Source organism: Asterias amurensis, chromosome 3 (assembly GCF_032118995.1).
Source record: "Asterias amurensis chromosome 3, ASM3211899v1".
Taxonomy (NCBI): domain Eukaryota; kingdom Metazoa; phylum Echinodermata; class Asteroidea; order Forcipulatida; family Asteriidae; genus Asterias; species Asterias amurensis.
In genome coordinates, this window is record NC_092650.1 from 19403980 (window position 1) to 19428968 (window position 24989).

The 24989-nt window shown below is 35.7% G+C and overlaps 1 pseudogene; it reads left to right on the forward strand.

Moving 5' to 3' along the window:
* The first annotated feature begins 5381 nt into the window (after positions 1 to 5381).
* The window catches only part of LOC139935146 (uncharacterized), a 69109-nt pseudogene continuing 49501 nt past the window's right edge, over positions 5382 to 24989 (forward strand).

Consider the following 24989-nt stretch of genomic DNA (forward strand, 5'->3'; position numbering starts at 1 on the left):
GTGCCTTTGTTCCTTTGTTCCTTTGTTCTGTTGTTCCGTTGTTCCTTTGTTCCTCTGTTCCTTTGTTCCTTTGTGCCTTTGTTCCTTTGTTTGTTTTCTAAGTGTTCAGTGTCTGGTTATAGTATTTGTTTGTTTGTTTGTTTGTTGTTGGAGTTTCTCTGAGTTTGCTTGTTTGTTCATGTATCTTTTTGCTTGTTTTGTTTTCGAAGTGTTCTTTGTCTAGTAGTATTTGTTTGTTTGTTTGTTTCTTGTTCGAGTTTCTGAGAGTTGTTTTAGTGGTTTTTTTTATAGGTATGGTATATCTGCTTGTTTGTTTGTTGTCATAGTTTCTGTGAGTTGTGTTTAGTGTCTGTTTTCAGTCTAGTAAGAGTTTGGTGTATGTTTTATTTTCTAAGTGTCATTGTAGAGTATCTGCTTGTTAAGTTGTTGTTTTAGTTATTGTGGGTTTGTTTTAGTGTCTGTTTTCAGTCTAGTTAGAGTTTGTTTGTTCTTGTATCTTGGTGTATGTTTTATTTTCAAAGTGCTTGTTGTCTAGTTTCTGTGGGTTTGTTTTAGTGTCTGCTTTCAGTCTAGTAATTAGAGATTGTTTGTTCTTGTATCTTGGTGTATGTTTTATTTTCTAAGTGTTCATTGTCTAGTTAGAGTATATCTGCTTGTTAAGTTGTTGTTTTAGTTTCTGTGGGTTTGTTTTAGTGTTTTTTTCAGTCTAGTAATTAGAGTTTGTTTGTTCTTGTATCTTGGTGTATGTTTTATTTTCTAAGTGTTCATTGTCAGTGTCGGTTTTTAGTCTAGTTATTAGAGATTGTTTGTTCTTGTATCTCTGTGCTTGTTTTGTAAGTTTTGTTTGTAGTTAGAATATCTCTTTATTTGTCTATTGATGGAGTTTCTGTAAGCTTGTTTTAGTGTGTTTTTAGTCTAGCTGGGGTTTGTTTGTTTGTTTGTTTGTTTGTTTGTTGTTTGTTTCTTTGTTTCTTTGTTTCTTTGTTTCTTTGTTTCTTTGTTTCTTTGTTTCTTTTTTACTATGTTTTTTTTTTAAGGGAATTTCTGTGAGCTTGTTTTAGTCTTTGTTTTTAGTCTAGTTAGAGTTTGTTTGCTGTTGGATCTTCGTTGAAAGTTGTTTAAATTCATCACATTAACTAATTTGTTACTGCTTTAAGACCTTTTTATCCTATGTTTGTTCACTCTAAAATATTGTTGTAAAGTTTGCCTTGATTTTGTATGAAAAATAAAACTCAATGAAGATACAAACTGTTTAATTTGTGAACCTTTGCTTTAATGTTCGAGTCTGGGATGGATGGGAACACACTTTTTGGGGGTGGGGGGGGGGGCACTTCTGGCTAATTAGGTATGTCATGTGACATCTCATGTGACATCTCCTTAATAGGATGGGGGGGAAGCTGGCGATTCTGCAATAGCGGGGCAGGGGGTGCACTTCTCCTTCATAATTAGGTATGTCATGTGACACTTTCTTAATTGTGGGGGGGGGGGGGTGCACTTCTGGCTAATAAGGTATGTCATGTGATATTTTCTTTAATGGGGGCGGGGGCCGGAAGGTGGGGGGGGGCTTGGGGGTTGCACTTTGCTTTGGCCTATAATTAGGTGTCATTTGACATTTCCTTCACAGGGGGGGGGGGGGGGCAGGGGTGCACTTCTTGCTAATTAGGTATGTACTGTCATGTAATTCCTTTCTTTAATAGGGGTAGCGGGGGGCTGGGGTGTGCTTCTGCCTATAATTGGGTCTGTCATGTGACATTTTCTTTATAGAGGGGGGTGCACTTCTGCCTGTGACAATGTCTGTGACATTTCTTTAATAGGGTGTTTTTAAGGGTGTTTTTTCTCGCAACTTCGATGACCGATTGAGCTCAAGTTTTCACATGTTAGTTATTTTATGCAAATGTTGAGATACACCAACTGTGAAGGCTAGTCTTTGACAATTACCAATAGTGTCCACTGCCTTTAAGAGGGGGGCTTGGGGGTGCACTTTTGGCTTAATTAGGTACGCACGGGAAATTCCTTAATAGCGGTGGGAGGGGTCTGCACTAATCTACCTAATTAGGTTGTCACGAGACATTTCTTTTATGGGGGGGGGGGGGGCGTAAAACTGCATACCAGCACAAAACTGCACTGACACTACATGTTTACTATAGTAAGCTAAACTAAGCTGCACTGAAGTACACACTACACTGCTCTAAACTAAAATACGCCACACTATACACCAAACATTAATTTAAATTGAATTAAATTGAATAAAATGATGTCAAATCAAATCAAATTAAAGTTTAATTTCATGCAGTTGTCACATTATTTATAACTCTGTTAAACTACACTACACTAATCTAAACTAAATTAAAATAAATAAATTACACTGCACTGATGATTATCAGCACATAAAATAAACAAATCTAATCTATAATTAAAAAAAAAAAAAAGTTTTTCTTTCATGAATTCTCGCCTCTTGAGGGCGCTGTTTTGCAGCCACTTTCTGGCCACTTTCTGTTTTTCCCACCGTGAACACATTTTTTATAACCAATACAAAGATTTTCCGGAACACCTTTGCTATAACTTGGTGATTTTATATCGACCCTTTATATACAGACCTTGGACACAGGTAGATACATCTTCACTTATTATATTTCCATTTACAGTAACAATTTTGGTGTTTGGATGATCAAAAGAACTTAAGAAGTGTTTTTTTAGTTCTCTAACTTCTCTAAATAGAGTAAAAGAACTAAAAAACTACAAAAGCTACAAAAGTTACTAACGTTAATAATGAAGTGCACATGTTTTTTTGCAGCATCTATTTCGTGATAATTTGTTCATAGAGTTATACATTACTTGACAGAGATAGAGCAACAATAGCAACAATACTGTCAACAATGTGTCAATATTATAGGAACCACAGGGTCAGAAGATGTTAGGGAAGTTTCAACTGAACAAAATTATTAACTCTAGCCCAGTCACATGGGGGTTCCCGTGAAAAAAATATTGATTTTACTACCGTAAGTGTGTATGCATACAAACGCAAGTTAAAATAGAGGCGAAAAAGGACATTTTTAGTTTATACAAATTATGCATATTTCCCCTGCTTACTGGTTTCCACTTTTTGGATATGGTGTTTTGGAGGGTTTGAGAAGACTATTGCAAAAACAATATTTCTGTTGCAGTTTTGTCTAGGTCAAACCACAGATTGGCTAAACTATTGCTAAAACAGATGTTTTACCATAGCTAGCCAAGCACCAGGATAATAAATAGTTGTTTTGGTAATCAAAAGAATTGCAAGGGTCATGGGTTTGATTCCTGCCCAAGTAAGTTTTTGTTCAATATTTTCAAACTTAATTTATCACCATGACCAAATCTGAATACTATGCAACAATAATGTCTTGTATTTCATGATTTTCCAAGTGAGGTCATTCACAAAAACCCCTCCCTTAAAAGGCAGTGGACACTATCGGTAAATACTCAAATAATTATTAGCATAAACCTTACTTTGTAACAGGTAATGGAGAGCTGATGATAGTATAAACCTTTGCAAGAAGCAGCTCCCTTTGAAGCATCATAGTTTTTGAGAAAGAAGTAATTTCTCTCTAAAATATTTGAATTTGATTTTGAGACCTCAGATTTAAATTTTAAGTCTCAAAATCAAGCATCTGAATGCACACAACTTGTACAACTTCAATGACCAATTGAGCTCAAACTTTCACGGGTTGTTATTTTACGGTGAAGACTGAACTTTGACAATTACCAACAGTGTTGTCCATGTGTCTTTAAAAGTTAAAAAAACCCAGAGAGTCTTGTTTTGTTTGAACGTTATTTTAATTAATGTGCAATTGTTTTGTTTTATTTGATTTTCAGGACTCCAGTTTTCATGGCTGCTATATGCCTTCAGAGCCAGAGACTACGATGCAGCAAGTGGCCTTGTGGGGTGCGGGTAAGGAGTGCCGATCCAATGTCATCCAGTGTGCAACCTGCCTCTCATGGTTTCATTGCCGCTGTGAGCAACTGACAACTGAGCAACTATAGATTAACGTGACCCTCGACTACATGTCGCGGGTGCATGATGTCTATTGCATCCATTTCACCATGAACTTTCTCTTCGATGACTTGAAGTATGCAGTTTTAAAGAACTTAATGCTGAGCACTGTTAACCGTGAGACCATCCTTATGCGTGATGCTCTAAACATCACTGGCATGGCCTCAAAGGTGACCATGCAACCTGGCATGACCCGTGATGTCATATCCCTTCGCCTCCTGCAGTCAACTGGCGGCTTAAAAGATCCAACTCCGGTGACTGCATCTGGGAACGGGAACTGCCTATTCAACTCTCTCTCGACAGCACTAGTAGGAGATGAATCGCTGAATATGGAGCTTCGTCCTTATTGGAGTGGTAAAGTAGCAACACACAAGTTCAACGCGTGCGCAGTAAACAATGTCACCTACGTTGCATGCGCACAATGCTACATTAGAAACTGTAAATTTTTAGCTTTTGACTGAATTTTGAAGCAAACAAATCGGCCTTTCCTGTGATGAATTATGACATTTGTTAGGTTTTGCTGATCGGGAAAATTATGAAATATGTGGTATTGATTGTTTATCATGAAAAGAATGTCGGTACCGGTCTCCGGACTTTGAAAAGGAATTGAGATTGTTTGCAATCGCTTTTCCTAGCGGGGATATGCATTTGAACAGTAGACACAATTAGACACAAACTGAAAAAGGGGAATATAAAATGACATTTTTTTCTTTTTTTTTCTTTGATACAATTTCGCTTAGGATATTTTTGGTTAAGAGAGATGTAATTATTCAACTGATTTTGTGTTTGTTTAGTAAGAATACTACAAAGAGGTAATTCCTATTGCAATTTTGTTTGCCAAAATCTTTGAAATGTCGTTATTCATAGCTAACATCATCCTTGCCGTATGCCGGTGGTTGAGAAGGACGCTTGAACGCAATGCAATCTGTGTATTTTTCTGTAGCGTAACTGTGTAGCTAGTTCTTAATACTTCGCCCTCATGAAATGAAATGTCAGTTATTAGTATTAATATTATAAGTTATCACACAAGCGCGAGTGGAATACGGAAAAATATAGCGCTTCTGCGTCCCATATCCAACGAGGCCGAAGGCCGAGTTGGATATGGGACGCAGACGCGCTATATTTTCCGTATTTCCACGAGCGCGCGTGATAACGTATTTATGTTCAAGCAAACTTGGCGCGTGACATAGAACACACAATACGCATGGTAGTGATATTAGCCGTGCAATATAGGTTTTTATCACCACTCCATTCTGCCAATCTGATTGGAGGATTAGCGCGTACTTGAAGATAATATACATGTAGTGGATTGCCTATAACCATATAAATTTATCTTTGGTCTGCAGATTTGATGAGTTCCACTTCGGCAAGTTCATCAATATGTATCTCAAGCAAGTGTTCTTCTTTGACATCCATCCACCACTTGGCAAGTTATTGCTTGCAGGAGCTGGCTACATGGCTGATACCAATGTCACGTTTCCCTTTGAGAGGATCGGGATGGTAAGAGAATCATGTTGTTCAGGGTGCGTTTTAATTACCCAAACCAGAAGCATGTTTGAGCTTTGGTCATTGGTTGAGCGCTTTTTTGTGCGTTTGATTGAACCACGGTAACAGTGACGAGGCTGGTCCGACCGAACAGTAACCGACGTAAAAGTAACTATAAATATAAATATGAATAGTAAACTTGCGGGTACAACCATGAGTAAAATCTCTTTTGAAGGAGTGGTGGCTCTGAAAAGAGCCGGTTTGGTCTTCCTTGGCGTTTCGCACAGTATACTTCTGCTCGTCTTTCTCCTGAAGACGCTCGTCTTTCTCCTGAAGACGAGCAGAGTATACTGTTCAAACTATCAAGACCAAACCAGCTCTTTTCAGAGCCACTACTCCTTCAAAAGAGATTTTACTCAGGGCTATTTATATTTATAGTAACTCTTATTCTCCACACCTTATAAAGCTTCAACAAACACCACACAGTAACCAACTTGTTGGCTCGGTTAGGCTTAGTTTCAAGATGGGTGACTCTAAAAACATTTTCAATTTAATTCCTTAAAAAAAATGGAATACCCTGAATCATAACAAGTAAATAATAATTGAAAAATCACAAAGACTAATTTCCATTAGTTGAATAAAAACAGCGTTGTATATTTTAAGAACATGAACTTTTTAGAGATGTTGCTACAAAACAACCTACATGTTCAGCCAAAGTACAGTACAAGTACATGTATATGAACATGTATGCACTGCAAAATTGCATATCCAAGTTTCCAAATTGTTCACTTGTTATATTTATGACATGAGGCTGTATCTGAATTAGAGGGCTATAGTCCTGGTCATGACTATTTTACACCTTACCTGATGAACTTTTCATTCCACAAAGTTTTCCTGTTAAAGGTACATGTTTCCTTGGATCGGGCGAGTTAGTTGGTCTATGAAAAAGCCTTTGAAACCGTTTGTTATAGAATGCATATTGTGAGAAAGATACCTTTAAAAGTAGAATATAATGACCCACACAAACATGCCTCAAAATTGCATGGTTTTCCTTTTACTTGGCATGCTTGGTTAACTAACATGGCATGCCATTTTGTACAGTAAAATTTTTACTCCACTAAATGGCTGACCATTTTAGTTCAGTAAGTAAAAGACAGATCACAACCAGGCAATGTTGAGGCATACTTGTGTGGATCATTGTATGTTACTTTAAAAACATCTTTTTTTAACAAAATGGTTACAACATTTTTTTCATAGACCAACTCACCAGGGCCCAATTTCATTGCGCTGCTTGACGGTAAGCAAATTTTCGTGCTTACTGTAGCAGAAAAATTGCTAGGGTGCAATTGTGTTTCACAGGTTAGCAGAAGCATTGGATGTCCATTTTGCGCATTTACCATTGATTTATATTGTGACGTCATATATTTTCATGCTGTAAGCACCGGAAGGTTAGCATGCCTTTTTGTGCGCTATGAAATGGAAATGACGCAGTAAGCACAAAATAATTTAAGCAGCGCTATGAAATTGGGCCCTGATTCAGTGCAACAAGTCTCTTTAATAGCCAACTTTCAAATGCGGGCTAAGATGACCCTTTGAATTGTCCCAGAAACTGCCACAAAGGGTATGTTATTGTCAACTTGTCATTGTGAACTACTATCTAAAGACAACAGTATGTCAAGGGAAAGAAACAGTAGTCTACATACTCTATCAACATTTTGTTTTAGAAATGGTTATTTAAAAAAAATTCCAGTTTCATTGAAACTGTCCAACCTTACTTTTCATTTGGGTGTATTAGCCGGCTGGAATAAAAGTCGCAGAGTTTGTTGAAAGCTTTAATGGTCCAAAACAACAGTATTACCATTTTTTATTTCTTTCATTGTCTTTAGAATTGAATTGATGTTGTGCAATTGGACAACATTTAATTAACTATTGTTTGAAGTTTTGCATGATGTGGATAAATTTGAAGATGAACTTAAGGGTACACCCATGTGCAAATCTTGTTAGTGGGAGTGTGGGCTCTGAACAGAGCCGTTGTACTCTGTTCGTCTTCAGGAGATTGCAAGACTACCAGTGGTGATGGAGCTTGTGAGTTGGTTGCTGGCTGGATGTGCAGGTAACCTTATGCCGGTAAGCATAACTTTGCTTGGCTTAGCTATTTTGTTGTGTTTTTAAAAACAGTGCTATGAAATTGGTGCTGGTCCAAAGACAACAGTTAAATGTAGTTTTATAAGACATGAAGGTTTGCATGGTGGAATGATAATTAGAAATATTTTTGCGGTGACATGTAGATAAATCTCTTTTGATTAAAACGCCTTTTGCACATTTTAGAGCGAAATTTGATAAAGATGCATCAACTCTTTCCCTGATGGCGGGAAGAGTATAGAGTCCAACTGTTGAGTCCTCCCATTCCTCTCACAACCACCATCAATCAAAAGTGATTTCTTTAGATCATCGCAAATATGTTTCATAGTTAAATGCATTGATGTTACTATGTTTCATTGTTAATGTTGGTGTTTTCTCCCTGGTTTCTTCAGGCTTATTACGGAGGTGAAGCTCGCTGCGATCAAGAGGTTGGGATACAGGGTGATTATGACCCAACTGAGTTAGTGTGTGGAGCATGCTCAGATGTATCCAGGGCTCAGGTAGGGGGTTTTAGGCAAAAGTTTTATTTCTTGTTTTTATGTATTGTTTAACCCGCCACTGCTTTTTGTAATGGTGCCCAGTGAGACAATGCATTAAGCACAGACCCGAATAAGGGGGCAATTCCTCCCCCCACATACAAATACAAAGACAGCTATATTGAGCCAAAAGCATTATAAAGAACAAAGGATCGAAATAACTGTTGAGATAATTGTGGAATTACTGATTACATAGTTTACCCTTTTATGGATTATTTATTTGAGTAATAATTTGATCATATGGACACATTTATTGTTCATTCATTTGTGAATGTCAACCACCCCAAAACAAGGTCACAATAGCATCCCCAAGGGTCCTCTTTCCCAATCAAAAAACTGTGGGCTTAGGGTCTTTAGTTTTTGTTTTACAACTAGTTTTACGGTCGGCAAATAGAAGAGTTAAAGGATTCGGGTACTTTTCCATAGATTTACTGTAAACTTACAGGGTTTGAAGATAATGATAGTGGAGAGCTTCCCTTCAAATATTACATGTACTTACTGAGGTGCTGTAGTTTTTGAGAAATGAGTAAAACAATGTCGTGAAAATACGTTTGCATGGTGGTCTTCCTGGGTTTTTTTTTTTTCCACAGGGCTCACAAACAATGACATACATCACATACCGGTGCAGGGTTTTAACAAAAATGACATTGTTTGTTTTTCCATCTTGCTTTTTGGTTGGATCAGTCCGTTAAAACTTAGTCCCGGAGATGGGTATTTTTTGTTTTTGTAATGAAAATATCATTTAGCATACCATGTACATGTTCAATGCTATGTATTGTGGTTGGGTTGTTTTGTAGATCGTTTGGTGAAAGCAATTTTTTTAATTGCTCAGTAATATGTTCCGAGGATGCACACATTTCCAATACACCAGTACACAGAATTTAACTATTGACCTGTCAAGTCTGCTTCATTCCACTTGGTTTTCCATGAGAATTTATTGATAAAATTAGTGTCTAAACCATCGATCTAAAACAAGAGTGATAAAACTTTAAAATATTATTAGTGCAAGTAGAAGTATGACGGTAGCACTTCTGCAACCCATATTCTTTAAGGGGTTTATAGATATTGAACACAACTATGCATGATATAGATGTCCAATCTTTGCTTGCAAGTTCTCCTCATTGAATAAGTTAAAGGGGGGGGGCCGAGGACTGTCGTTATAATTATAGCATGTTTGTGGCTGTACATTGAATTGAGAAATCTAGCACAGACTTTTGGGTCATGAGGGTTAGAGGTTGTTAGGGTTAAACATAGAGGACCTGCTATGTATAAAAAATTTGCCTTTGGTATGATTGCAAAAACACTGCAGTTATTTGTCTTACACTGGCTTGCTTTTTCAGTCAATTTTGCCTTTCTTATTATTCCACTGGTGTTGAACGTTAAGGTCAAATGTGCTTGATAAAGTTATGAATAATGTTCATGTCACGATTTAAATCAGTGTTACATATATTTAAATTCTTTTTTTACCAGTTTCAACAAGTTTCCCGCCAGTGCCCATTATGCCCTTAAGACACTTTGGTCAAGTACTTTGCACAGCATTTGAGGCGCAAGCATAAAGTTGCTGATCAACAAAGACGGCTAACCATAATTGCACAGACACGAAAAAGGTAAGTTGATGGCTTGGCAGGAGAACTTTGTGCTTTCCCATTATGATACTGGCCATTGCCTTTAGTTGATGGCTTGGCAGGAGAACTTTGTGCTTTCCCATTATGATACTGTCCATTGCCTTTAGTTGATGGCTTGGCAGGAGTACTTTGTGCTTTCCCATTATGATACTGTCCATTGCCTTTAGTTGATGGCTTGGCAGGAGTACTTTGTGCTTTCCCATTATGATACTGTCCATTGCCTTTAGTTGATGGCTTGGCAGGAGTACTTTGTGCTTTCCCATTATGATACTGTCCATTGCCTTTAGTTGATGGCTTGGCAGGAGTACTTTGTGCTTTCCCATTATGATACTGTCCATTGCCTTTTTGTTATCCTGTGTCACTTTACCTCCGTATCACTTAAAGATAATTTGTTAAAATTTATTCTTTAGGCCTTTAAATGTTTCCTTTTATCTTCAAGCAAACTTTGATTCACGGTTCTGATTGGTCAACCCATAGCAAAAAGATTAGCGATACAAATTAACCTTTATCTTCAAGTACGCACTAATCCTCCAATCAGATTTGCAGAATGGAGTGGTGATAAAAAAAATATTTGCACGGCTAATACCACTACCTGTTTGTTGTTCTGTCAAAAGCTAAGTTTGCTTGAAGATAAATATGTTATCAAACATTTAAGACATACTTAAAACCCAAGTTCTTCAACTTTTTCTTAGTTTCATTGCTTTATGTTGCAAACCAGTTTACTTACAAAATTGTAAATATAAATTTTTTAAACAATCTAAAATACTTTCAGACAACCAATCTCCAAACCACGTGCAGCTGGGAACAAAAAGTGTTACCAAAGGAAAACTGCGGACTGCCCAGTACCAGGTTGTTACGGCAAAGCGTGCAAACGAATCGACACACACTTGGACGAGTTGGATGTGAGTTCAAAACCTGATGAAATTCAAGTTATGTACCTTGCATGTCTGCTGGCACCGAGAATTTCATTATAGTCTCCCATTGTCCACACTGTCACGTGGAGAGGGCTCCGTGGTTGGGAAAGATTCAAATAATTTTTGTCTCATGAGACGAAAATTAATTTCATGACATTGTTTTACTCATTTCCCAAAAACTACAGCACCTCAGCACGTAACATTTTCAGGGAAGCTTATCATTATCTGCAAACTGTGTAAGTTTAGTGTAAATCAACGGACATTGTTTTTTTTTCCTACAAATGTTACATAGACCCTTTAATACAACATTTTGGGCATTTCACCTCACAAGATATGAACAATTTTGATTAAAACATTTTGCAATAATGTTTTTTTTAACAAACCAAATTCCTCCAAACTCCAACGCTCCATCTTTTCTCTAATTTGATTGACCCCAGATGTGTCCAAAGCATGGGACAGATTTCCTGGAGTACAAGTGCCGCTACTACTGTTCAGTTGCTGTGTTCTTCTGCTTTGGTCGAACACATTTATGCAATGCTTGCCACGATGACTTTCAAAGGATCACCAGCATTCTTAAGCCAGATCTTCCTCACTGCCCGACTGGTAAGAGTGTACTGGGGTTGGATAGGGAAGGATAGGGGGTGGAACATGGGTGATAGTTGAAGTGTTGGTCACTCCAACCCTTCAACTATGGATCGATAGAGAATTAAGCCTAGTTCATACTTTCTGTGAATGCAAAGCGTTTTTGACGTCTCATCCCTGTTTTTGCACCCAATGTTTCGCACAAGTTTCGCACAATTCGACTGTTGCGATTTATTTGTTGCGATTTTGTGACGTCAAAATTCGTATCACATTCGCAGGAAATATAAACCAGGCTTCATATTTGAAGGGTTGGAGTGGATGGATTGATAGGGTTTGAGGTGGACTGAAGATGGTTGGGAAAATTCCATGGTTAATAAAATTATATGCACTGCATGTATCTGAAATCTGATTGCCTTGTGATATACCGACATGTCAGCTCAAAGACTTTATCTATCAAAAAAAAAGTTATATGTGAGTATTTCACTTCAAATGTCCTGGATGTTTGCCCTAACCTAAGGTACTTAGGTTTTGCACAGCGCCTCACGCATGCGAGATTTTTGACTAAAAATTCAACTTCACAAAGTTCTCAATAAATCTCAAATTATTTCTCATATACATTTTCCACAGAGATGAAATGTGTTCAGTATTCCGTTCTGCATCATTTGAAAACTTCATCCCTGTGCCACTGATGGGTGACTGAATTTCACTGGGTGCTTCTCAAAAGTTTGTCTGTCTTCATGCCTACCGACTTCCCCTGATCTCATCAGCGAGTCAACCTTTAAGAGACAAACACTCTCTCTGTTTACCTGGAAACATTTTCAGCATTGGAGAATTTGGTCAGCCAACTCTCAATAGCGGGCAACTTTCAGCATTTTTGTTGTTGGAGATTTTGGTAAAGTGTTAGCCCACCCTCTCACCCATCAAAATGGTTCACAACAATAACATTTAGAGTACTCGTGAACCTGTGTGAACTGAAAAGTGAAATTAAATTGGTACAAGAAGTATTGTGTACTAGATACAGGCTTGAAATACTAGCACCGCACACTGGAGTGTTACACTTGAAATGTAATTGTACCAACATTTAAGACAATCTGTATTATCAAAATCTTCACACATTGAACTCATTTTGAGATATCGTAGCTACTTCCTGATTGCATTATTGAAATATACAGGATATAATTCATCCTGTAAAAAAATTATTTGATCTTTCCTAAACAAAATCATTGGTTTTTAAATAAAGCTTGGTCAGAAATCAGGGTAAGAATTTATTCTGAACTGTTTTAATAACACTGTGTTAGGTCATTTTCCCTCCAAACTGCAGGTGAAAGCTCAGACAGGACAGTTGCCACCTCTGCACCCTACTCTTCCCGCCCTGCAATCTTACCTGCACCATTCCAATTGTACTACTTGCTGCTCTCCATATAGTCCAAGAGTTACCGCGCCTCTGATGATGCATACGTGCTGCTCTCCATATAGTCCAAGAGTCACTGCGCCTCTGATGATGATGCATACGTCGTATAGCCTTAAGGTAATCCATGCTTACTGTTAGCTTTCTCTGCTAGTAATCTTGATTATATATGCATATGTACTAACTCTTTTTCCCCATAAAAAGCAGAAGTCTTTGCAAATACTTTTAACAATGGCACTTGGTTGCTTTTGTCTTCCAATATTTAACTGGAACCTACTGTAGAGGAAGTTTAATTGAGAACTTCACAAAAATCCAAATACATCTTGAACTTTTACTCATTAACCCAGTCAGCACAGATAAATTGTGTTCAGTAGTCCTTTCTGTATCATTTGAAACCATAAAATCACCCAAACATTTTTACCCGAAATCTGAAAATTTTGTGATGCCGGCACCACAGATTTTTTAGATTTTGGACCCAAAACCCAAACTTACAAAATTCTGAATAAATCTCAAACTTTTGCTCGGTTACCCATCTTAAACAGATAAAATGTGTTCAGTAGTCCTTTCTGTATCATTTGGAACCATAAAATCACCCAAACATTTTTGACCCGAAAACTGAAAATTTTGTGATGCCGGCATCACAGATTTTTTTAATTTTGGACCAAAAATCCAAACTGACAAAATTCTCAATAAATCTCATACTTTTGCTCGTTTACCCATCCCACACAGATAAAATGTGTTCAGTAGTCCTTTCTGTATCATTTGAAACCATAAAATCACCCAAAATTTGTTGACCCGAAATCTGAAAATTTTGTGATGCCGGCATCACAGATTTTTTAAATTTTGGACCAAAAACCCAAACTTGCAAAATTCTAAATAAATCTCAAACTTTTGCTCGTTTACCCATCCCACACAGATAAAATGTGTTCAGTAGTCCTTTCTGTATCATTTGAAACCATAAAATCACCCAAAATTTGTTGACCCGAAATCTGAAAATTTTGTGATGCCGGCATCACAGATTTTTTATAATTTGGACCAAAAATCCAAACTTACAAAATTCTCCATGAATCTCAAACTTTGGCTCGTTTACCCATCCCACACAGATAAAGATGTTCAGTAGTCCTTTCTGTATCATTTGAAACCATAAAATCACCCATAATTTGTTGACTCGAAATCTGAAAATTTTGTGATGCCGGCATCACAGATTTTTTTAATTTTGGACCAAAAACCCAAACTTGCAAAATTCTAAATAAATCTTAAACTTTTGCTCGTTTACCCATCCCACACAGATAAAATGTGTTCAGTAGTCCTTTCTGTATCATTTGAAACCATAAAATCACCCAAAATTTTTTGACCCGAAATCTGAAAATTATGTGATGCCAGCATCACAGATTTTCTTAATTTTGGACTAAAAATCCAAACTTACAAAATTCTAAATAAATCTTAAACTTTTGCTCGTTTACCCATCCCACACAGATAAAATGTGTTCAGTAGTCCTTTCTGTATCATTTGAAACCATAAAATCACCCAAAATTTGTTGACCCAAAATCTGCAAATTTTGTGATGCCGGCATCACAGATTTTTTCGGACTTTGGACCAAAAACCCAAACTTAGAAAATTCCCAATAAATCTCAAACTTTTGCTCGTTTACCCATCCCACACAGATAAAAGGTGTTCAGCAGTCCTTTTTGTATCATTTGAAACCATAAAATCACCCATAATTTGTTGACCCGAAATCTGAAATTTTTGTGATGCCGGCATCACAGATTTTTTTAATTTTGGACCAAAGCCAAACTTACAAAATTCTCAATAAATCTCAAACTTTTGCTCGTTTACCCATCCCACACAGATAAAATGTGTTCAGTAGTCCTTTCTGTATCATTTGAAACCATAAAATCACCCAAAATTTGTTGACCCGAAATCTGAAAATTTTGTGATGCCGGCATCACAGATTTTTTAAATTTTGGACTAAAAATCCAAACTTACAAAATTCTCCATAAATCTCAAACTGTTGCTCGTTTACCCATCCCACACAGATAAAATGTGTTCAGTAGTCCTTTCTGTATCATTTGAAACAATAAAATCACCCAAAATTTGTTGACCCGAAATCTGAAAATTTTGTGATGCCGGCATCACAGATTTTTTTAACTTTGGACCAAAAATCCAGACTTACAAAACTCTCAATAAATCTCATACTTTTGCTCGTTTACCCATCCCACACAGATAAAATGTGTTCAGTAGTCCTTTCTGTATCATTTGAAACCATAAAATCACCCAAAATTTGTTGACCCGAAATCTGAAAATTTTGTGATGCCGGCATCACAGATTTTTTCGGACTTTGGACCAAAAATCCAAACTTAGAAAATTCTCAATAAATCTCAAACTTTTGCTCGTTTACCCATCCCACACAGATAAAATGTGTTCAGTAGTCCTTTCTGTATCATTTGAAACCATAAAATCCCCCAAAATTTGTTGACCCGAAATCTGAAAATTTTGTGATGCCGGCATCACAGACTTTTTTAACTTTGGACCAAAAATCCAGACTTACAAAACTCTCAATAAATCTCATACTTTTGCTCGTTTACCCATCCCACACAGATAAAATGTGTTCAGTAGTCCTTTCTGTATCATTTGAAACCATAAAATCACCCAAAATTTGTTGACCCGAAATCTGAAAATTTTGTGATGCCGGCATCACAGATTTTTTAAATTTTGGACCAAAAATCCAAACTTAGAAAATTCTAAATAAATCTCAAACATTTGCTCGTTTACCCATCCTACACCGATAAAATGTGTTCAGTTGTCCTTTCTGTATCATTTGAAACCATAAAATCAGCCAAAATTTGTTGACCCGAAATCTGAAAATTTTGTGATGCCGGCATCACAGATTTTTTTAATTTTGGACCAAAAATCCAAACTTACAAAATTCTCCATGAATCTCAAACTTTTGCTTGTTTACCCATCCCACACAGATAAAATGTGTTCAGTAGTCCTTTCTGTATCATTTGAAACCATAAAATCACCCAAAATTTGTTGACCCGAAATCTGAAAATTTTGGGATGCCGGCATCACAGATTTTTTTAACTTTGGACCAAAAATCCAAACTTACAAAATTCTCAATAAATCTCATACTTTTGCTAGTTTACCCATCCCACACTGATAAAATGTGTTCAGTAGTCCTTTCTGTATCATTTGAAACCATAAAATCACCCAAAATTTGTTGACCCGAAATCTGAAAATTTTGTGATGCCGGCATCACATATTTTTTTTATTTTGGACCAAAAATCCAAACTTACAAAATTCTCCATAAATCTCAAACTGTTGCTCGTTTACCCATCCCACACAGATAAAATGTGTTCAGTAGTCCTTTCTGTATCATTTGAAACCATAAATCACCCAAAATTTGTTGACCAATAATCTGCAAATTTTGTGATGCCGGCATCACATATTTTTAAAATTTTGGACCAAAAATCCAAACTTACAAAATTCTCAACAAATCTCAAACTTTTGCTTGTTTACCTATCCCACACGGATAAAATGTGTTCAGTAGTCCTTTCTGTATCATTTGAAACCATAAAATCAGCCAAAATTTGTTGACTCGAAATCTGAAAATTTTTTGATGCCGGCATCACAGACTTTTTTAACTTTGGACCAAAATTCCCAAACTTACAAAACTCTCAATAAATCTCATACTTTTGCTCGTTTACCCATCCCACACAGATAAAATGTGTTCAGTAGTCCTTTCTGTATCATTTGAAACCATAAAATCACCCAAAATTTGTTGACCCGAAATCTGAAATTTTTGTGATGCCGGCATCACAGATTTTTTAAATTTTGGACCAAAAATCCAAACTTACAAAATTCTAAATAAATCTCAAACATTTGCTCGTTTTGCCATCCTACACCGATAAAATGTGTTCAGTTGTCATTTCTGTATCATTTGAAACCATAAAATCAGCCAAAATTTGTTGACCCGAAATCTGAAATTTTTGTGATGCCGGCATCACAGATATTTTTAATTTTGGACCAAAAATCCAAACTTACAAAATTCTCCATGAATCTCAAACTTTTGCTTGTTTACCCATCCCACACAGATAAAATGTGTTCAGTAGTCCTTTCTGTATCATTTGAAACCATAAAATCACCCAAAATTTGTTGACCCGAAATCTGAAAATTTTGGGATGCCGGCATCACAGATTTTTTTAACTTTGGACCAAAAATCCAAACTTACAAAATTCTCAATAAATCTCATACTTTTGCTAGTTTACCCATCCCACACTGATAAAATGTGTTCAGTAGTCCTTTCTGTATCATTTGAAACCATAAAATCACCCAAAATTTGTTGACCCGAAATCTGAAAATTTTGTGATGCCGGCATCACAGATTTTTTAAATTTTGGACCAAAAACCCAAACTTACAAAATTCTAAATAAATCTCAAACTTTTGCTCGTTTACCCATCCCACACAGATAAAATGTGTTCAGTAGTCCTTTCTGTATAATTTGAAACCATAAAATCACCCAAAATTTGTTGACCCGAAATCTGAAAATTTTGTGATGCCGGCATCACAGATTTTTTTAATTTTGGATCAAAAATCCAAACTTACAAAATTCTCAATAAATCTCATACTTTTGCTCGTTAACCCATCCCACACAGATAAAATGTGTTCAGTAGTCCTTTCTGTATCATTTGAAACCATAAAATCACCCAAAATTTGTTGACCCGAAATCTGAAAATTTTGTGATGCCGGCATCACAGATTTTTTAAATTTTGGACTAAAAATCCAAACTTACAAAATTCTCCATAAATCTCAAACTGTTGCTCGTTTACCCATCCCACACAGATAAAATGTGTTCAGTAGTCCTTTCTGTATCATTTGAAACAATAAAATCACCCAAAATTTGTTGACCCGAAATCTGAAAATTTTGTGATGCCGGCATCACAGATTTTTTTAACTTTGGACCAAAAATCCAGACTTACAAAACTCTCAATAAATCTCATACTTTTGCTCGTTTACCCATCCCACACAGATAAAATGTGTTCAGTAGTCCTTTCTGTATCATTTGAAACCATAAAATCACCCAAAGTTTGTTGACCCGAAATCTGAAAATTTTGTGATGCCGGCATCACAGATTTTTTCGGACTTTGGACCAAAAATCCAAACTTAGAAAATTCTCAATAAATCTCAAACTTTTGCTCGTTTACCCATCCCACACAGATAAAATGTGTTCAGTAGTCCTTTCTGTATCATTTGAAACCATAAAATCCCCCAAAATTTGTTGACCCGAAATCTGAAAATTTTGTGATGCCGGCATCACAGACTTTTTTAACTTTGGACCAAAAATCCAGACTTACAAAACTCTCAATAAATCTCATACTTTTGCTCGTTTACCCATCCCACACAGATAAAATGTGTTCAGTAGTCCTTTCTGTATCATTTGAAACCATAAAATCACCCAAAATTTGTTGACCCGAAATCTGAAAATTTTGTGATGCCGGCATCACAGATTTTTTAAATTTTGGACCAAAAATCCAAACTTAGAAAATTCTAAATAAATCTCAAACATTTGCTCGTTTACCCATCCTACACCGATAAAATGTGTTCAGTTGTCCTTTCTGTATCATTTGAAACCATAAAATCAGCCAAAATTTGTTGACCCGAAATCTGAAAATTTTGTGATGCCGGCATCACAGATTTTTTTAATTTTGGACCAAAAATCCAAACTTACAAAATTCTCCATGAATCTCAAACTTTTGCTTGTTTACCCATCCCACACAGATAAAATGTGTTCAGTAGTCCTTTCTGTATCATTTGAAACCATAAAATCACCCAAAATTTGTTGACCCGAAATCTGAAAATTTTGGGATGCCGGCATCACAGATTTTTTTAACTTTGGACCAAAAATCCAAACTTACAAAATTCTCAATAAATCTCATACTTTTGCTAGTTTACCCATCCCACACTGATAAAATGTGTTCAGTAGTCCTTTCTGTATCATTTGAAACCATAAAATCACCCAAAATTTGTTGACCCGAAATCTGAAAATTTTGTGATGCCGGCATCACATATTTTTTTTATTTTGGACCAAAAATCCAAACTTACAAAATTCTCCATAAATCTCAAACTGTTGCTCGTTTACCCATCCCACACAGATAAAATGTGTTCAGTAGTCCTTTCTGTATCATTTGAAACCATAAATCACCCAAAATTTGTTGACCAATAATCTGCAAATTTTGTGATGCCGGCATCACATATTTTTAAAATTTTGGACCAAAAATCCAAACTTACAAAATTCTCAACAAATCTCAAACTTTTGCTTGTTTACCTATCCCACACGGATAAAATGTGTTCAGTAGTCCTTTCTGTATCATTTGAAACCATAAAATCAGCCAAAATTTGTTGACTCGAAATCTGAAAATTTTTTGATGCCGGCATCACAGACTTTTTTAACTTTGGACCAAAATTCCCAAACTTACAAAACTCTCAATAAATCTCATACTTTTGCTCGTTTACCCATCCCACACAGATAAAATGTGTTCAGTAGTCCTTTCTGTATCATTTGAAACCATAAAATCACCCAAAATTTGTTGACCCGAAATCTGAAATTTTTGTGATGCCGGCATCACAGATTTTTTAAATTTTGGACCAAAAATCCAAACTTACAAAATTCTAAATAAATCTCAAACATTTGCTCGTTTTGCCATCCTACACCGATAAAATGTGTTCAGTTGTCATTTCTGTATCATTTGAAACCATAAAATCAGCCAAAATTTGTTGACCCGAAATCTGAAATTTTTGTGATGCCGGCATCACAGATATTTTTAATTTTGGACCAAAAATCCAAACTTACAAAATTCTCCATGAATCTCAAACTTTTGCTTGTTTACCCATCCCACACAGATAAAATGTGTTCAGTAGTCCTTTCTGTATCATTTGAAACCATAAAATCACCCAAAATTTGTTGACCCGAAATCTGAAAATTTTGGGATGCCGGCATCACAGATTTTTTTAACTTTGGACCAAAAATCCAAACTTACAAAATTCTCAATAAATCTCATACTTTTGCTAGTTTACCCATCCCACACTGATAAAATGTGTTCAGTAGTCCTTTCTGTATCATTTGAAACCATAAAATCACCCAAAATTTGTTGACCCGAAATCTGAAAATTTTGTGATGCCGGCATCACAGATTTTTTAAATTTTGGACCAAAAACCCAAACTTACAAAATTCTAAATAAATCTCAAACTTTTGCTCGTTTACCCATCCCACACAGATAAAATGTGTTCAGTAGTCCTTTCTGTATAATTTGAAACCATAAAATCACCCAAAATTTGTTGACCCGAAATCTGAAAATTTTGTGATGCCGGCATCACAGATTTTTTTAATTTTGGATCAAAAATCCAAACTTACAAAATTCTCAATAAATCTCATACTTTTGCTCGTTAACCCATCCCACACAGATAAAATGTGTTCAGTAGTTATTTCTGTATCATTTGAAACCATAAACTCACCCAAAATTTGTTGACCCGAAATCTGAAAATTTTGTGATGCCGGCATCACAGATTTTTTTAATTTTGGACCAAAAATCCAAACTTACAAAATTCTCCATAAATCTCAAAGTGTTGCTCGTTTACCCATCCCACACAGATAAAATGTGTTCAGTAGTCCTTTCTGTATCATTTGAAACCATAAAATCACCCAAAATTTGTTGACCCGAAATCTGCAAATTTTGTGATGCCGGCATCACAGATTTTTTCGGACTTTGGACCAAAAATCCAAACTTAGAAAATTCTCAATAAATCTCAAACTTTTGCTCGTTTACCCATCCAAAACAGATGAAATGTGTTTAGTAGTCCTTTCTGTATCATTTGAAACCATAAAATCACCCAAAATTTGTTGACCCGAAATCTGAAATTTTTGTGATGCCGGCATCACAGATTTTTTTAATTTTGGACCAAAGCCAAACTTACAAAATTCTCAATAAATCTCAAACTGTTGCTCGTTTACCCATCCCACACAGATAAAATGTGTTCAGTAGTCCTTGCTGTATCATTTGAAACCATAAAATCACCCAAAATTTTTTGACCCGAAATCTGAAAATTTTGTGATGCCGGCGTCACAGATTTTTATAATTTTAGACCAAAAATCCAAACTTACAAGATTCTCAATAAATCTCAAACTGTTGCTCGTTTACCCATCCCACACAGATAAAATGTGTTCAGTAGTCCTTTCTGTATCATTTGAAACAATAAAATCACCCAAAATTTGTTGACCCGAAATCTGAAAATTTTGGGATGCCGGCATCACAGATTTTTTAACTTTGGACCAAAAATCCAAACTTACAAAATTCTCAATAAATCTCCTACTTTTACTAGTTTACCCATCCCACACTGATAAAATGTGTTCAGTAGTCCTTTCTGTATCATTTGAAACCATAAAATCACCCAGAATTTGTTGACCCGAAATCTGAAAATTTTATGATGCCGGCGTCACAGATTTTTATAATTTTAGACCAAAAATCCAAACTTACAAAATTCTAAATAAATCTCAAACTGTTGCTCGTTTACCCATCCCACACAGATAAAATGTGTTCAGTAGTCCTTTCTGTATCATTTGAAACAATAAAATCACCCAAAATTTGTTGACCCGAAATCTGAAAATTTTGTGATGCCGGCATCACAGATTTTTTTAACTTTGGACCAAAAATCCAAACTTACAAAATTCTCAATAAATCTCCTACTTTTGCTCGTTTACCCATCCCACACAGATAAAAAGTGTTCAGTAGTCCTTTCTGTATCATTTGAAACCAAAAAATCACCCAAAATTTGTTGACCCGAAATCTGAAAATTTTGTGATGCCGGCATCACAGATTTTTTAAATTTTGGACTAAAAATCCAAACTTACAAAATTCTCCATAAATCTCAAACTGTTGCTCGTTTACCCATCCCACACAGATAAAATGTGTTCAGTAGTCCTTTCTGTATCATTTGAAACAATAAAATCACCCAAAATTTGTTGACCCGAAATCTGAAAATTTTGTGATGCCGGCATCACAGATTTTTTTAACTTTGGACCAAAAATCCAGACTTACAAAACTCTCAATAAATCTCATACTTTTGCTCGTTTACCCATCCCACACAGATAAAATGTGTTCAGTAGTCCTTTCTGTATCATTTGAAACCATAAAATCACCCAAAATTTGTTGACCCGAAATCTGAAAATTTTGTGATGCCGGCATCACAGATTTTTTCGGACTTTGGACCAAAAATCCAAACTTAGAAAATTCTCAATAAATCTCAAACTTTTGCTCGTTTACCCATCCCACACAGATAAAATGTGTTCAGTAGTCCTTTCTGTATCATTTGAAACCATAAAATCCCCCAAAATTTGTTGACCCGAAATCTGAAAATTTTGTGATGCCGGCATCACAGACTTTTTTAACTTTGGACCAAAAATCCAGACTTACAAAACTCTCAATAAATCTCATACTTTTGCTCGTTTACCCATCCCACACAGATAAAATGTGTTCAGTAGTCCTTTCTGTATCATTTGAAACCATAAAATCACCCAAAATTTGTTGACCCGAAATCTGAAAATTTTGTGATGCCGGCATCACAGATTTTTTAAATTTTGGACCAAAAATCCAAACTTACAAAATTCTAAATAAATCTCAAACATTTGCTCGTTTACCCATCCTACACCGATAAAATGTGTTCAGTTGTCCTTTCTGTATCATTTGAAACCATAAAATCAGCCAAAATTTGTTGACCCGAAATCTGAAAATTTTGTGATGCCGGCATCACAGATTTTTTTAATTTTGGACCAAAAATCCAAACTTACAAAATTCTCCATGAATCTCAAACTTTTGCTTGTTTACCCATCCCACACAGATAAAATGTGTTCAGTAGTCCTTTCTGTATCATTTGAAACCATAAAATCACCCAAAATTTGTTGACCCGAAATCTGAAAATTTTGGGATGCCGGCATCACAGATTTTTTTAACTTTGGACCAAAAATCCAAACTTACAAAATTCTCAATAAATCTCATACTTTTGCTAGTTTACCCATCCCACACTGATAAAATGTGTTCAGTTGTCCTTTCTGTATCATTTGAAACCATAAAATCACCCAAAATTTGTTGACCCGAAATCTGAAAATTTTGTGATGCCGGCGTCACAGATTTTTTATAATTTTAGACCAAAAATCCAAACTTACAAAATTCTCAATAAATCTCAAACTTTTGCTCGTTTACCCATCCCACACAGATAAAATGTGTTCAGTAGTCCTTTCTGTATAATTTGAAACCATAAAATCACCCAAAATTTGTTGACCCGAAATCTGAAAATTTTGTGATGCCGGCATCACAGATTTTTTCGGACTTTGGACCAAAAATCCAGACTTAGAAAATTCTCAATAAATCTCAAACTTTTGCTCGTTTACCCATCCCACTCAGATAAAATGTGTTCAGTAGTCCTTTCTGAATCATTTGAAACCATAAAATCACCCAAAATTTTTTGACCCGAAATCTGAAATTTTTGTGATGCCGGCATCACAGATTTTTTTAATTTTGGACCAAAGCCAAACTTACAAAATTCTCAATAAATCTCAAACTGTTGCTCGTTTACCCATCCCACACAGACAAAATTTGTTCAGTAGTCCTTTCTGTATCATTTGAAACCATAAAATCACCCAAAATTTTTTGACCCGAAATCTGAAAATTTTGTGATGCCGGCGTCACAGATTTTTATAATTTTAGACCAAAAATCCAAACTTACAAAATTCTCCATAAATCTCAAACTGTTGCTCGTTTACCCATCCCACACAGATAAAATGTGTTCAGTAGTCCTTTCTGTATCATTTGAAACAATAAAATCACCCAAAATTTGTTGACCCGAAATCTGAAAATTTTGTGATGCCGGCATCACAGATTTTTTTAACTTTGGACCAAAAATCCAAACTTACAAAATTCTCAATAAATCTCAAACTGTTGCTCGTTTACCCATCCCACACAGATAAAATTTGTTCAGTAGTCCTTTCTGTATCATTTGAAACCATAAAATCACCCAAAATTTGTTGACCCGAAATCTGAAATTTTTGTGATGCCGGCGTCACAGATTTTTATAATTTTAGACCAAAAATCCAAACTTACAAAATTCTCAATAAATCTCAAACTGTTGCTCGTTTACCCATCCCACACAGATAAAATGTGTTCAGTAGTCCTTTCTGTATCATTTGAAACAATAAAATCACCCAAAATTTGTTGACCCGAAATCTGAAAATTTTGTGATGCCGGCATCACAGATTTTTTTAACTTTGGACCAAAAATCCAAACTTACAAAATTCTCAATAAATCTCCTACTTTTGCTCGTTTACCCATCCCACACAGATAAAATGTGTTCAGTAGTCCTTTCTGTATCATTTGAAACCATAAAATCAGCCAAAATTTTTTACCCGAAATCTGAAAATTTTGTGATGCCGGCATCACAGATTTTTTAAATTTTGGACCAAAAACCCAAACTTACAAAATTCTAAATAAATCTCAAACTTTTGCTCGTTTACCCATCCCACACAGATAAAATGTGTTCAGTAGTCCTTTCTGTATCATTTGAAACCATAAAATCACCCAAAATTTGTTGACCCGAAATCTGAAAATTTTGTGATGCCGGCATCACAGATTTTTTAAATTTTGGACTAAAAATCCAAACTTACAAAATTCTCCATAAATCTCAAACTGTTGCTCGTTTACCCATCCCACTCCGATAAAATGTGTTCAGTAGTCCTTTCTGTATCATTTGAAACCATAAAATCACCCAAAATTTGTTGACCCGAAATCTGAAAATTTTGTGATGCCGGCATCACAGATTTTTTAAATTTTGGACTAAAAATCCAAACTTACAAAATTCTCCATAAATCTCAAACTGTTGCTCGTTTACCCATCCCACACAGATAAAATGTGTTCAGTAGTCCTTTCTGTATCATTTGAAACCATAAAATCACCCAAAATTTGTTGACCCGAAATCTGAAATTTTTGTGATGCTGGCATCACAGATTTTTTTAATTTTGGACCAAAGCCAAACTTACAAAATTCTCAATAAATCTCAAACTGTTGCTCGTTTACCCATCCCACACAGATAAAATTTGTTCAGTAGTCCTTTCTGTATCATTTGAAACCATAAAATCACCCAAAATTTGTTGACCCGAAATCTGAAAATTTTGTGATGCCGGCGTCACAGATTTTTATAATTTTAGACCAAAAATCCAAACTT